Source organism: Protopterus annectens, chromosome 8.part0, assembly GCF_019279795.1.
Source record: "Protopterus annectens isolate FY-2018-M chromosome 8.part0, PAN1.0, whole genome shotgun sequence".
In the NCBI taxonomy this organism is placed as follows: domain Eukaryota; kingdom Metazoa; phylum Chordata; order Ceratodontiformes; family Protopteridae; genus Protopterus; species Protopterus annectens.
Window position 1 is genome coordinate 466,477,582 of NC_056741.1, and position 13,452 is coordinate 466,491,033.

Below are 13,452 nucleotides of genomic sequence, written 5' to 3' on the forward strand. Positions count from 1 at the left end.
TTTGAGCCAAAATTGGGGACAATTGAGAGGTTTGGATATTCCTAATCTACAGTGATTTGCACGTACCTCAACCTCTTAATGCAGGAAATCTGGACAAGGCCAAATATATTGGGGGAACATACAAACACTACTAAAAATTGCTCTTGTATAAACTTAAGACAGTCTTGCATTAGCATGCATTTTTCTGAAGGTTATGACGTCTGAAACTATGTGTCATTTAGTGACTTCATTCCTAAATGATTTGCTAGAAAACCACAAATTTTATGAGGAACAAACCAAAAATAAGAAGCAAATATCTGTTCATTCTGCAAAGATATGGACAACTGAGAGGTATAGTTCAATCAGGGCTGTCTGAGTTTTCTACCCCCCCCTTCACAAAATCATGGTCGAATGGAGCCTCCCTTGCAGCCATTCCAATGTCCCATTCCTTGGTTATTTTGCCCCATTTACCATAAACACTGTAATGTGCATACTGCTTTACTTCTGATGATTTAGGATTTCATTTGAACATTTTATTTTGCATTTTACAGCACAAACCCTAATACATATCTGTTAAACAAAGCAATGCAGCAGTCTCACAATGAAAATAGACTAACATTAAAACTTCACTGCCCTTGAAACTCACATGCATTGAAACAGCATTGAAACCCACATTCAAAGAAAATACATTTTGCCAGTGGCAGATAAATATTAACTCTGGGCTGTCTTCAAAATCATAGGCCCCTCGAACATAACATACACATGCTCTTTGATACACCTTCCTGACTGTATTACATTATATTCCTTGTACAATACAGTACAGTTGTTAGAGGACATTTCAAAATTATTGTTTTGAACATTTTTCCAGTAAACAATGAAACAAAATGCATACACCACTGACAAAACTGCCCAATTCAGAACATTTCCATCATAAAAAGTCTACTTAACCTTCTATAGTCCACCAGTATCAGTAAAAATATGCACAATCTCTGTAAAATCCACATTAAAGAAATTTGTAACTAATAAAGAGGTTGCTGCTTTATATGTCATTGTTTAATCTACAAATAAAGTGCCTGTTACCCTTGAAGAATAAACTGCCTTTGTTGCATGCAATAAAAAAATGATAAGCTAGTAATACTGCAATAGGGAATGGATAGCAAACTGATAACAGGTTCATAGTTACTAGGTATCTTTACCAAAAGGACTGCAGCATCCATCCCCTTTACAACACAGTACAGCATCAGCAATGCATCTACCTACTGTGGGAGTAGAACCCACAGCCTTCAGCATCAAAAGCAAGGACACTATCTGTTGTGCTATTAACAATGCAAGCAGACTAAACATAAGCAGCACTAAACTTTTGCTTCCCTGCAGCTCTCAGCTCATAAAATCTACTCGACACTCAGCTGTATCTCTGAACTTTGCAGCACAAGAAATCTGGAAAAAGCCAAAATTTATTGGGGGGGGGGGGGGAAAAGGCCAAAAACAAGGGACACATTTTAAACATTGCTTGTATAATGTTGGAAAGTTGCTAGAATAAAATGCTGCGTTACCACCATACATTTCACTGCCATGTCTTGAACCCAGAGGACCCTGTGCAAAACAGTCAGAGCAACATACCACTACGCCAAATCAGCTGTTTTGTGAAACAGGAAGACTGAAACTTAAATGGCTACCATTTAGTGAATTCAGTTCTCACCATAGCACAGCTGTCAACCTCTTAGCACAAAATACCTGAACAAAGCCAATAATGGGAGAATACAACCCCAAACATTCAGTGAATTCAGTTCTCACCATAGCTCTCAACCTCTTAGCAAAAACACCCGGATAAAGCCAGTAATGGGGGAATATAGCTCCCAAACATATTCAGTGAATTCAGTTCTTACCGTAGCTCTCAACCTTAGCACAAAACCTGGATGAAGCCAATAAATACCTGAACAAAGCCAATACTGGGTGAATACAGCCCCAAACATATTCAGTGAATTCAGTTCTTACCATAGCTCTCAACCTTAGCAGTCCAAGACATGATCTCATCATAAATCAAAAATACATTTCTTAAAAATATTTACAGTACAGTAAAACAAATTCAGTATTTAAGATACACATAGCACATTTTGTACCACATGTGCAAAGCATTTTTCAGATAAATCTGACATCCTGCATGAATAAAGTAAGGATGTAGGAAAACAAGTGCGACCTTCAAAGCTCTTTGTTATAAGCCACTGAGACTTTTCAAAAAGCCATCCATCTTCCCAGTGACTGCTAAATTAATTTTAATCAATGATGCATATGCTACTCTATTACCTGTATGTTTCATAAATAATTTACTAAAACATCATTAATGCATCAATAAAGCTCACTTGGCAACATCAGAAGTAGAGAGATGAACATGACGCAATAAGCTGCTCCATCCATCCTAAATCTACAAACTTAATGTAATGCCTCTGCCATATCTTCTGTTCAGCATCAATACCCCCACACCCTTTGTGGGCAGCCTCATGTGATTAATTCATACAGAATTCACTGTCCTACATCCCTGGAAGAGTAATATCACACTCTCTAAGAACAGTTCCAAAGCAGATAACACACTGGTATGGAAAATAGTTTAGGATTCGGTAAAGGGGACATTAGCATTACAGGATAATGCTTAACTGCATGAAACATTCTGCAAGGGGTTGTGCTGTGGTTGATATATGGTATATGTTGGGTGGGAGGACTTGTATGCATTGTAGACTGGGAAGGTCTATGGAGATTCCTAACCTGAACAAGTAGTCATTCCTATAGTTCTGATAAACTAACATGAACAACAACTTTTACAAAGATGAAGACTTTCATTTGAAAATACCTAATTATCTTACTTGCACACCTCTCAAACACTTAAAACACACACACACTTACCTCTCACTTGTACCCTCGTCCCAACATCTTTTAACATCCCCGCCCTAACTACCTATTTCTTACTTGCACACACCTCTCAAACACTTAAAACACACACGCACACTTACCTCTCACTTGTACCCTCGTCCCAACATCTTTTAACATCCCGGCCCTAACTACCTATTTCTTACTTGCACACACCTCTCAAACACTTAAAACACACACGCACACTTACCTCTCACTTGTACCCTCGTCCCAACATCTTTTAACATCCCGGCCCTCTTATTTCTTACTTGCACACACCTCTCAAACGCAAAAACACACACACACTTACCTCTCACTTGTACCGTCCCAACATCTTTTAACATCCCGGCCCTAACTACCTATTTCTTACTTGCACACACCTCTCAAACGCTTAAAACACACACGCACACACTTACCTCTCACTTGCGCTCGTCCCAACATCTTTTAACATCCCGGCCCTAACTACCTATTTCTTACTTGCACACACCTCTCAAACACTTAAAAGCACACACTTACCTCTCACTTGTACGCCGTCCCAACTTCTTTGATTTGAAATTCAGCTGGGTGGAGGAGGCGGAAGCTAAAGACGTAAGCAAACAGTCGCCAGCCGAACAGATGAAATCATGTCGCCAAACACCTGTTCCGTCTGTGACTTTTAAAGAAAAAAAAAAACATTTTTTTTTTTTTTAAATTAAAAGAAAATGAAGTCTCCAGGCCAGCCGAATCCAGGGGGGTGCAAGTGCACCCCCTTGCACCTGCCTGCGGGCGCCCTTGCCTGCATTCCAAATGTATTCTTGGCCTCTTCCCATTCTATTATCTTTCCCTCTCTAATTATTTTCTCCCAACACTTTTGTTCCTTTGCCAGATTTCTGTATTAAATTGCAGCCCCCTCTAGCCTATTCTCTGTACCCTTAATTCACAGTCATCCATATCGGCATAATCTCCTTTCTCCATTCCTGTGTTGTCTTACTTCCTAGAATAATTTCTGCTACTTTATGACTATAATCTTTTGTATGGTTATTGTGATTCTCCTTAAAGATCTGCATCCAAAATCCCACTCTCCTTATTTCTTGAGTTTTCAGTTTCATCATCATCCCTTTCCACTTCGAATTATTGTCTTATGCTTGCACTATATATACATATGTATACATATATATATATATATATATATATATATATATATATATATATATAGGAGTCTTTACTGGGTAGCTCTGAAATACCTCTTCATGGCTTTGATTTGCATGCACTATAATATAAAGACCAGGAATCTAATATGGGCTGTATTACTGCTATTGTATGTAACTTTTACATACTACTATTAAAATTAATATAAAGTCAATGTTATAGCTTTCAAATAGTGTGCAAAGCTGTCTAGAGTTTTGCAGAATGTCCAGATTTTTACCTCACATTTTTTATCTGTTCCTCATAAAGTTTGCAATTTTCTGGCAAATCACTTTGGACTAAACTAAGTCATTGAATAATGTGACACACATTTGAGTTTCAGATTTTATAGCCTTCAGAAAATGCATGTTAACACAAAAAATGTTTTTGTATCAACTTTCTAAGGTTATAAGAGCAATATTTAAAATATGACCCTATTTTTGGGCCTTTGTCTATACATTATTTTAGGCTTTGTCCAGATTTATTAAGCTGAGAGGTTGAGTGGTATGTCAAAGGCAATTGCTGTACACTTTGTAAAAAAAGGCTTCTCTTATAAGCCTGTAGTCTGTAAGAAAATTTAGCATTTTTTTATAGTATTTGTAACACGTGATTCTTGATATTTAAATAATAATAACAACAATAATAATAATTATTATTATTATTATTATTATTATTATTATTATTATTAGGTTCCAGAGAAGGTGTTGCTGGTATGCACTACATAATCCATGAACATTTCCTAAGTGCATCTGGTTTTGGGTAGTCTTTCTAGGTATCCCCCCACCTTAGGACTTTAAGGTGCACTGGTGCTAAAAGCTCTGTTTGAATAGAGCTCTCCTTTTAGTCATTGCTGTCATAATGAAACTGCCTGGATCTCTCCTCAAGATTTTTGCTGTCCTTAAGCACATTGCTGGGAGTAGTTGCCTTTCATTTACCTTTCTGGTATTTATAAATGCATGACAGATCACTATGGAGTTTTCTGAGATCCTAGAATGAATCATGACATTAAATAAGTTTCAGCAAACTTGTCGTACTTGAGGAAACACAAAAGTCCACTATTTATAGTTTGTTACATAAAGACAGCAACACTTTCGATGCTGGCATGTGCCTTCCTAAGGGTATGAATGTTTTGAAAGCTGAAGATAGATGTCCCACTCCAAGCACATAGGTGACACGTTAATCCAGTGTTGTGCACCAAGACAGGTGCATTATGTTATAGTGCAATTCTTTGGATGAGTTGGCTGGGAATGATTAAGTTTTCCAATTGCATAACAATACTATAAATTATTCGTCCTCTAAAATGACATTTGCACAGTTGCATGTTAGTAGCATAACAGGAAATGGGGCCAACAAATATGAGTACTATTAGTAAAACAGGGGGTAATGGTCAGATGTCCACAGGGTTAGAATCAAGAAGGACACAGCAATGAAAGTAGCGTTTCCTAATTTTAAAGGTTATAAAATGGCTGACCCTAAGATGAACTTTTTGGAAAAAACACAACTAGTTGGGAATGTGGTGGTTGTTACTGCATGTGCACTGGGGGAAACACACTGGGAATTTGTCTAGTGTGGAGAGAGGAAGCAGTAGCATTCTGATGTTTTTTTACATCCATGCAGCCATCTGGTGCTGTCAAATTAACATCTCAATCCTATAACAGCACAATGAACAGCCATCACCATCTACAGAGGTTATTATGGATATAAAGAACAGAAATAGATGTCAGGACTTTAATGTGCATCATACACACACACACACACACACACACACACACACACACACACACACACACACACACACACACACACACACACACACACACACACACACACACACACACACCTATAGACAGTTTAGACTTAGTAATCTGTCTAGCACATGCTTTCTGGGATATGGGAGGAAACTGTAATACGTGGAGAAAACCCACACAAATACAGAGACGATGTGCAGACTCCACATGGAAGGTAGCTTAGCCAAGAGCCAGACCAGAACATTTCTGACTGTGAGGTGTCTACTCACTGTATGACTGTGCCATCCTACTCTGTTATATAATCCCTTGTTTGTCATTTATGTATTTTTTCTGCATATTAATTGTGGAAAAGCTGTTGTTTTTGTAACAGATTAATGAAGTACTAATGTTAACAAAGCTCAGACCATAATTTCAATGGACATTAGCAATACCTTACTATTAGAGGAGGAATTGTTTTTTTGTCAATATGACTGACTGCCTTTTTTTTTGTGGAACCAAAACAAAATAGATCTGTATAACTCCATTCTGAGAGTGAATATGGAACTAGACTGCCATAGCTAGAGTTTTCTGGTTAGAAATCAAACTTAAATCATCTCTGCAGGCCTACAAGGAGCTACTCCAAGAAGTGCATTTTTGTACAAATGTAGTACATCGGTGATTGGCCACAGGAGACACGTCTAAATATGCAAGGCTCATGCTGCAGGTCTTCTCCAGGCCTTGAATATGTGATAGCTCCAAAGGTAGAGGCATTTCTTTGTACTTATCTGAAGGGACAGTAGCTGACCTTCCCCTTTGTGTATTCACCACAACACCCACAAATATAATCTAGTTGTACAAAACAGCTTGATATATCCTTGCTGCCCCTTCCTTTTCTTATATTCCTTTGGTACATCTAGCACACCTCACAAGTTACTTGTACTCGTTCTAGATAAGTGTCTAGCACACCTAGCAAGCTACTAGTACTGGTCCTAACTAAGTGTCTAGCATGCCTCACAAGTTACTTGTACTCGTTCTAGATAAGTGTCTAGCACACCTAGCAAGCTACTAGTACTGATCCTAGCTAAGTGTCTAGCATGCCTCACAAGTTACTTGTACTCATTCTAGATAAGTGTCTAGCACACCTAGCAAGCTACTAGTACTGGTCCTAGCTAAGTGTCTAGCATGCCTCACAAGTTACTTGCACTGGTTCTAGATAAGTGTCTAGCACACCTAGCAAGTTACTAGTAATGGTCCTAGCTAAGTGTCTAGCATGCCTCATAAGTTACTAGTACTGGCCTTAGCTAAGTGTCTAGCACACCTAGCAAGTTACTAGTACTGGTCCTAGCTAAGTGTCTAGCACACCTCACAAGTTACTAGTACTGGTCATAGCTAAGTGTCTAGCATGCTTCACGAGTTACTAGTACTGGCCTTAGCTAAGTGTCTAGCACACCTAGCAAGTTACTAGTACTGGTCCTAGCTAAGTGTCTAGCACACCTCACAACTTACTGGTACTGGTCCTAGCTAAGTGTCTAGCACACCTCACAAGTCACTTGTACTAGTACTGGTTCTAGTTAAATGATTTAGGAACCAGTTTTGCAGGGGAAAAGAACCCATGGAAGGTTTACAGTTAGCTGATGGTGTTTAAGTAACCAGAGGAAGAATTGGAAGGAAAAAAAAACTTACACTTCAGTATAATGCTGAACAGTATCAGCGTTTGCATGTACTAACCAGAAAGGTTAGCAGAGTAGGACAAAGAATGGTCAAGAGTGCTTGTTTTAGTGCACACAGAAACATTCTAACTCTGGCATACCTCTCAACTGTCTAGAATTTTGCAGAATGTCCAAATTTTGGCCTGTTCCTCATAAAATTTGCAGTTTGCTGACAAATCAATTAAGGCTGAAGTCACTGAACAATGACAGACAGTTGAGTTTCAGACTTCATATGCATCAGAAAATAACACAAATTATGTTATTCTATCTAGCAGCTTTCAAAGTTTATAAGAGCAATATTTAAAATCTGTGATTTTGGGCCTTATCGTCCCATTATTTTTGGCTTTATCCAGAATTCTTGTGCTATAAGGTTCAAAGGCATGGCTGAGTGTAGCCAGAAAAAAGCTGAGAAAAATCAAAGAAATTTTGCAGACACAAATCTAATAGAAATGATACTCATGAGATAATATGTGCTTTTCACAAAGGATGCTTAGATGGAATTAGTAGTTGCACCTGTTCTAATTTTCATTAAATATAGTTTCTAGTTAAAAAGTAGTATATGTACATTTCTCATCATGCAGGTTACTGTGCAAACAGTATTCTGGGTCTTCAAATGCTATTGTAAACTATATATATATATATATATATATATATATATATATATATATATATATATATATATATATATACATATATATATATATATGTGTGTGTGTGTGTGTGTGTGTGTATATATATATATATATATATATATTTTTTTTTTTTTTGCTAAGAAAAAGAAACGGCTACATTAAGCAAAACAAATAAAAAAAAGTAAAGTGTACACATTATGTACTGCCTGCTTTAGAAAGAAGTAATGTACTACACTTCAGGAAACAATGCTAACTGCTCACACTGCGCAGAGCAAGAAATAAAACCTCTGTAAACTAGTTAAGAGTAACAAATGTTTTTCTACACAGCACTCATGAAAGACTGCTGCATCTACAATCTGTTTATTCCTTCTTCCCTCCCCCAAACTGCCACCTCACAACCTGTTTTCACTGGTTCTACAGGCAGTGCAGAGAGCTTTGCTTGTCACAAAGATTTACTACAAGTGGTACGTGTCAGACCAGTCAGTTTCTATAGCATCTATATGGGAAGGGAACACACTGTTCTTCCCGCCCAGAAGGCAGTTCTAAAAGTACATTAGAGGGAGATGTGAAGCACGTAGTCCGCATTGCCCGTACTGAACAGCAAAGCCTTGAGGAGAAAAACAAGTTTGACTGACAGGAAAGCACTTTTTGGCCCCTCCCTCTTTGAGTCCTTTCAATTACTTCAGTGGTAGAAGGTATGACATTACTGAAAAGCTAGTGTGAGGCATTTCCAAACCACATAAGTGAAAATATTTATATCTAGCACCATTTAATCACATACATACTCATTTCTACTGGGACAGAACAAAAAGGGACAGACATGTACACAAACAACCCAGCCCACTACATGCTGTTTTCAAATGTATTTAGGAACTGAAACACATATTCATAAACCTGTTTGTCCTCAGAAAAATGATCAGTGTGTATTTTTCTGTAGGTTCACATAAGTTAAGGCATGAGAAACAAACCAATGAAACATGGAGAGCAAAAGTCCTGGAACAGAGCTTTCTGGATTTCTATTTATTCATCTGAAGTAAAGCATGCATGACCTCTACAGCTTACTTCTACAGTCTATCTTCACTGCAATCATTGATGTAATTCTGCAGCTCAGAGTGAGCTTCTTAAAGAAATGAAGCAGATTGGGACTTCTGGGAAAATGCCCCACATGCATACTAGAGATATTTATACATGTCAGGGCGGCCACAGTGTTGCAGCGGTTAGCATTGCCACCTCACAGCAAGAGGCTCTCTGGTTCGATCCTCGGCTGGAGTGCCTTCTGTGTGGAGTCTGCATGTCCTCCCTGTGGTCACCTGGGTTTCCTCCGGGTGCTCCGGTTTCCTCCCACATCCCAAAGACATTCTGTAGGTGAATTGGACATTCTCAATTGGCCCTAGACGTGAGTGTGTGTATGTGTGTGCCTTCTGTGGAAGGTTGGGCCCTGGGCTGGCAACTCAACACCATAAAAAACTCCACTGCCAATCGTGAGCAGACAGGCGATCCACTGTGGCAACCCCTAACCAGGAAAAGCCAAAATAAGTAGTATGTCACGTGGAATGGGGTGCTGGAAAGGTAAAGGTTCAAAAGCTGCTGCCTTCCACTGTTTTTTTTTTTTACTTTGGTCATAAACATCCTCTGTATTATAAAGAAACTGACATCTTCCACAGTGCTCAATAAAATTCATAAGCACATAGGTTCATAGGTTCATAAGTGTTTACTAAGCTAATGGCCCTGGAGCCTTTACAAGCCTAGCCCACAGGATTATCCTGGCATCGTGCCATCTGACCTTAGTTCCTAGTGCCTCTGTCGAGTAGAGCCACTGGAGTGATCCCCGGGGTGAATTTTTTATTTCCCATCCACTCATAGCTGCAATATTGTATAGTGCTCTGCAATCATAGTTTTCAACCTCTAAGGGCAAGAAATTTGGATAAAGCCAAAAATAATGGGAGAATAAAGGCACAAAACCAGGGACAGATTGTAAATATGGCTCATATAAACATGTTGCTAGAACAGCAGGTTTTGTATTAACATTTATTTTCCGAAGGATATGAAATCTAAAACTCAAATGTTTGTCATTATTTAGTGACTTCAATCCTTAATGGTTTGCAAGAAAATAACAAATATCATGAGGAACAGGCCGAAAATATGAGGCAAAAATCTGGGCAGTTGAGAAATCCTTTTGTAATGTGTAAACACTAACCCATTACTACTGCACATGGTTTCACCTTTTTCTCCTTTCTCTCTCAAGTTACATTCTCCCCACCAAGTTGTATGATCTGTCTGTCATTCGGGCAAAGAAGGTTGACAGGTATGTTTACTCTATGTCCTGTATTTCACCTACATACAATGTAACAATTCACCCTGCTGACTAGTTACAGAAATCCTTTAGGGAAAAGCAAAAGCTATTGCAATTCCTAAGGTCCTCAGAGATTTAAAGGCAATACCGTAGAGTCTGACAAAATGATAACAGGCTCAGTGATGTCATTCCACTGGGAGGAAGAGAAGGTAAATGACTCTCGTAAAGGGATAAATGACATTTTGCACTTTTGTGTTGTAAATGTAGTACTTGTAGAAATAATTCATAGAAGTCCAGAGGAAAAAAGGAACAGAGAGATTTTTACAAAGACTTCCTTTTCAACTGGGAATTCTGAAGTGGTTAAGCTTACTGTCAGAGCCATTTTTATAGCAATGTGAAGCACAGTATACCACCAGTGAGGGGCTAACCTATGTCAATACATTGCTACCCTTCTTGGGAAAGAAGCAAAAGGAAAATGTCAAACAATCTGGGAAGTGGTTTGTGGATATTTGCCATTCCAAGAAGAAGCTTGTGCTTAACAATGATCTATTTGTATTGTCAGTGCCTTTCTGGTATAATTACTTATCTATAAAATCACTGCAGGACATGATTGATTACTGGGATGAAATATGCATAGCAGTTTGAGTGCAAGCCTGAGTAACTACAAGAAAATCATAAAAAAGTGTGACTCATTGCTTATAGGTAAGTCTAAATCGTGAGAGTAACATTCTCCTTTTGACAGACAGCATCTTACCATGTGTGCATGGATGAAGTAAAAGAAGTCAGTTAATAGTTGATTGCAGTTAAAATGGTAATCTAATTGTAAAACAAAAACAAAATCTAAAACTGGTAAGAAGATGACAGAATATGTAGAATACTGCAAATCATATCACCATTGCAACATTCTTATGTAATCCTAGTGGGTAACAAGATAAAATTCTCTGGAAAAGGAAGTATTGGACAGCATACCAATAAATATCCTCCACTGTTTGCAAAGTACATCAGGTCCTTATTCTTCTCCAAAAAAAAAAAAAACACTCAAACAAGATAGATATAAGGACCAATCCAAAATGAGGAGCCATCAGCAGCAGCATGCACTCAGGGACTGTGGTGAACTCAGTTTAGTATCAAAGTAGAACTTGTGACCTTCTACCTAAAATGCAGATCTATTTCCAATAGAGATGCATTAATATGCACCATCTCTTAACAGAGGAAAGAGGAGTTGGTAATGAAATACAAAAGTGGTTGGAAATCTTGTAAAAAAGTCTAAATCTCAAAATGCACTTGCTCAAAGCACTCCTTAAAATAGAGAACATTGACATTTGTGCTGTAACAGAGACCTGGTTCAAGGCAGCAGAAAGCATCCCTGCACTACCAGGCTATAACTCATTCCACACCTTTCGACCCCAGAACTTGAACTGAAGCTCCAAAGGTGGTGGTGTTTCCATATGCATAAAGGATGCACACACCTCTAGACTGGTAGCCCAACATAACACATCAGAGATACTTCAGGTGCAGCTAACATTGGGTAAGATAAGGATTCAGGTCGTAGCCTGTTATAGGTCCCCAACCATGTCCCAAGACTCGCACTCCATGTTCCTAAGCACCCTGGAGAATATTATGGTCACCCTAACACTCTTATACTGAGCAACTTCAACTACCCCTCCATTAACAGGGAAAACTACTCATGTACCAATACACTTGCCCAACGTTTTCTGGAATTCATTAATTCCAATGCGTTGGACCAGCTCATTCTTACCCCCACTAGAGGTAGCAACATCCTTTACCTGGCCATTACTAACCTGGGTGACCATTGCTCTACACCAATAGTCAGCTCCTCCCTAGTTAGATCCAACCATAAACTAATCACCTTGGAAATCCACATCCCCCCCACCCCCGCAAAGGTAACCATCATGAAAAGCTTCTCCAAAGCTAACTTTGGGCTCCTAAAAACAGAGGTGGCTAACTTCACAGCACCCATGAAAATGAAGAATACTTGCATGACCACCGAATCATACACCAATGCACTGGACGAACACGTAGACAAATGCATGGACCTCTTCATACCCAATAGAACCAAGACACTCTCATCCAAAAAAGGAAGCCAATCTGGTGGTCCCTTGCCATAAACAAACTCTACAACATAAGGAAGAAACTGATACAGAATAAGGTGAAGTCCCAAGACTGGAAAAACTCCTTCATCAACTTAACAAAAAGTTGAAATCCCTCATCAAATCCTCTAAAGCTAGCTATGAAAATAGAATTGCAGCAGATAGTAAAGACAACCACAAAGCCTTCTATAGTTATGTAAAGTATCTCCACAGCAATACACAGATTTGCTCTTTGCTACTGCACAATGGTACCTCCTATACCAAGCCAACAGATATTGCCAATATACTGGCCGACAGATTCAGTGCCAACTTTACCCCCCCAAGGACCAATTACAATACCAGTAGATTGCCAGGCACCCAGTATTACTGCTGCACAGGTTAAAACAGCACTGTCCAAGGCCAAGAATACGGCCTCTGTGGGACCTGACAATATCCCTGACTGTGTTCTACATGAACTACAGAGTGAACTGGCACCTTACCTGTGTGCCCTGTTCAATCGCAGCCTCACCTCAGGCTTTGTCCCTACCGAATGGTGCACTGCTACAGTCATCCCTCTCCACAAAGGAGGAGCGACTACAGACCCCGGGAACTATCGCCCCATTGACCTGACAAGTCTGATATGCAAAGGTATGGAATGCATCATCATGGACCTAATAAACAAGGATATAGGGAATCTCCAAACTCTGGATCCCACACAGTTTGGTTTTGTGAAGGGTAGATCATGCCTGCTCAACTTAGTCAACTTTTTTGAGTCAGTCACCAAAGCTGTGGATGAAGGCAAGGTGGTTCATACAGCCTACCCTGATCTGGCCAAGGCCTTTGACACCATTCCCCAGTCAGGAATCATAGTAAAACTCACTAAGCTAGGCATCGACCCCTATATCACTAGGTGGGTTGCAAACTGGCTCACAGATAGAACCCACAGTATGAAAGTAG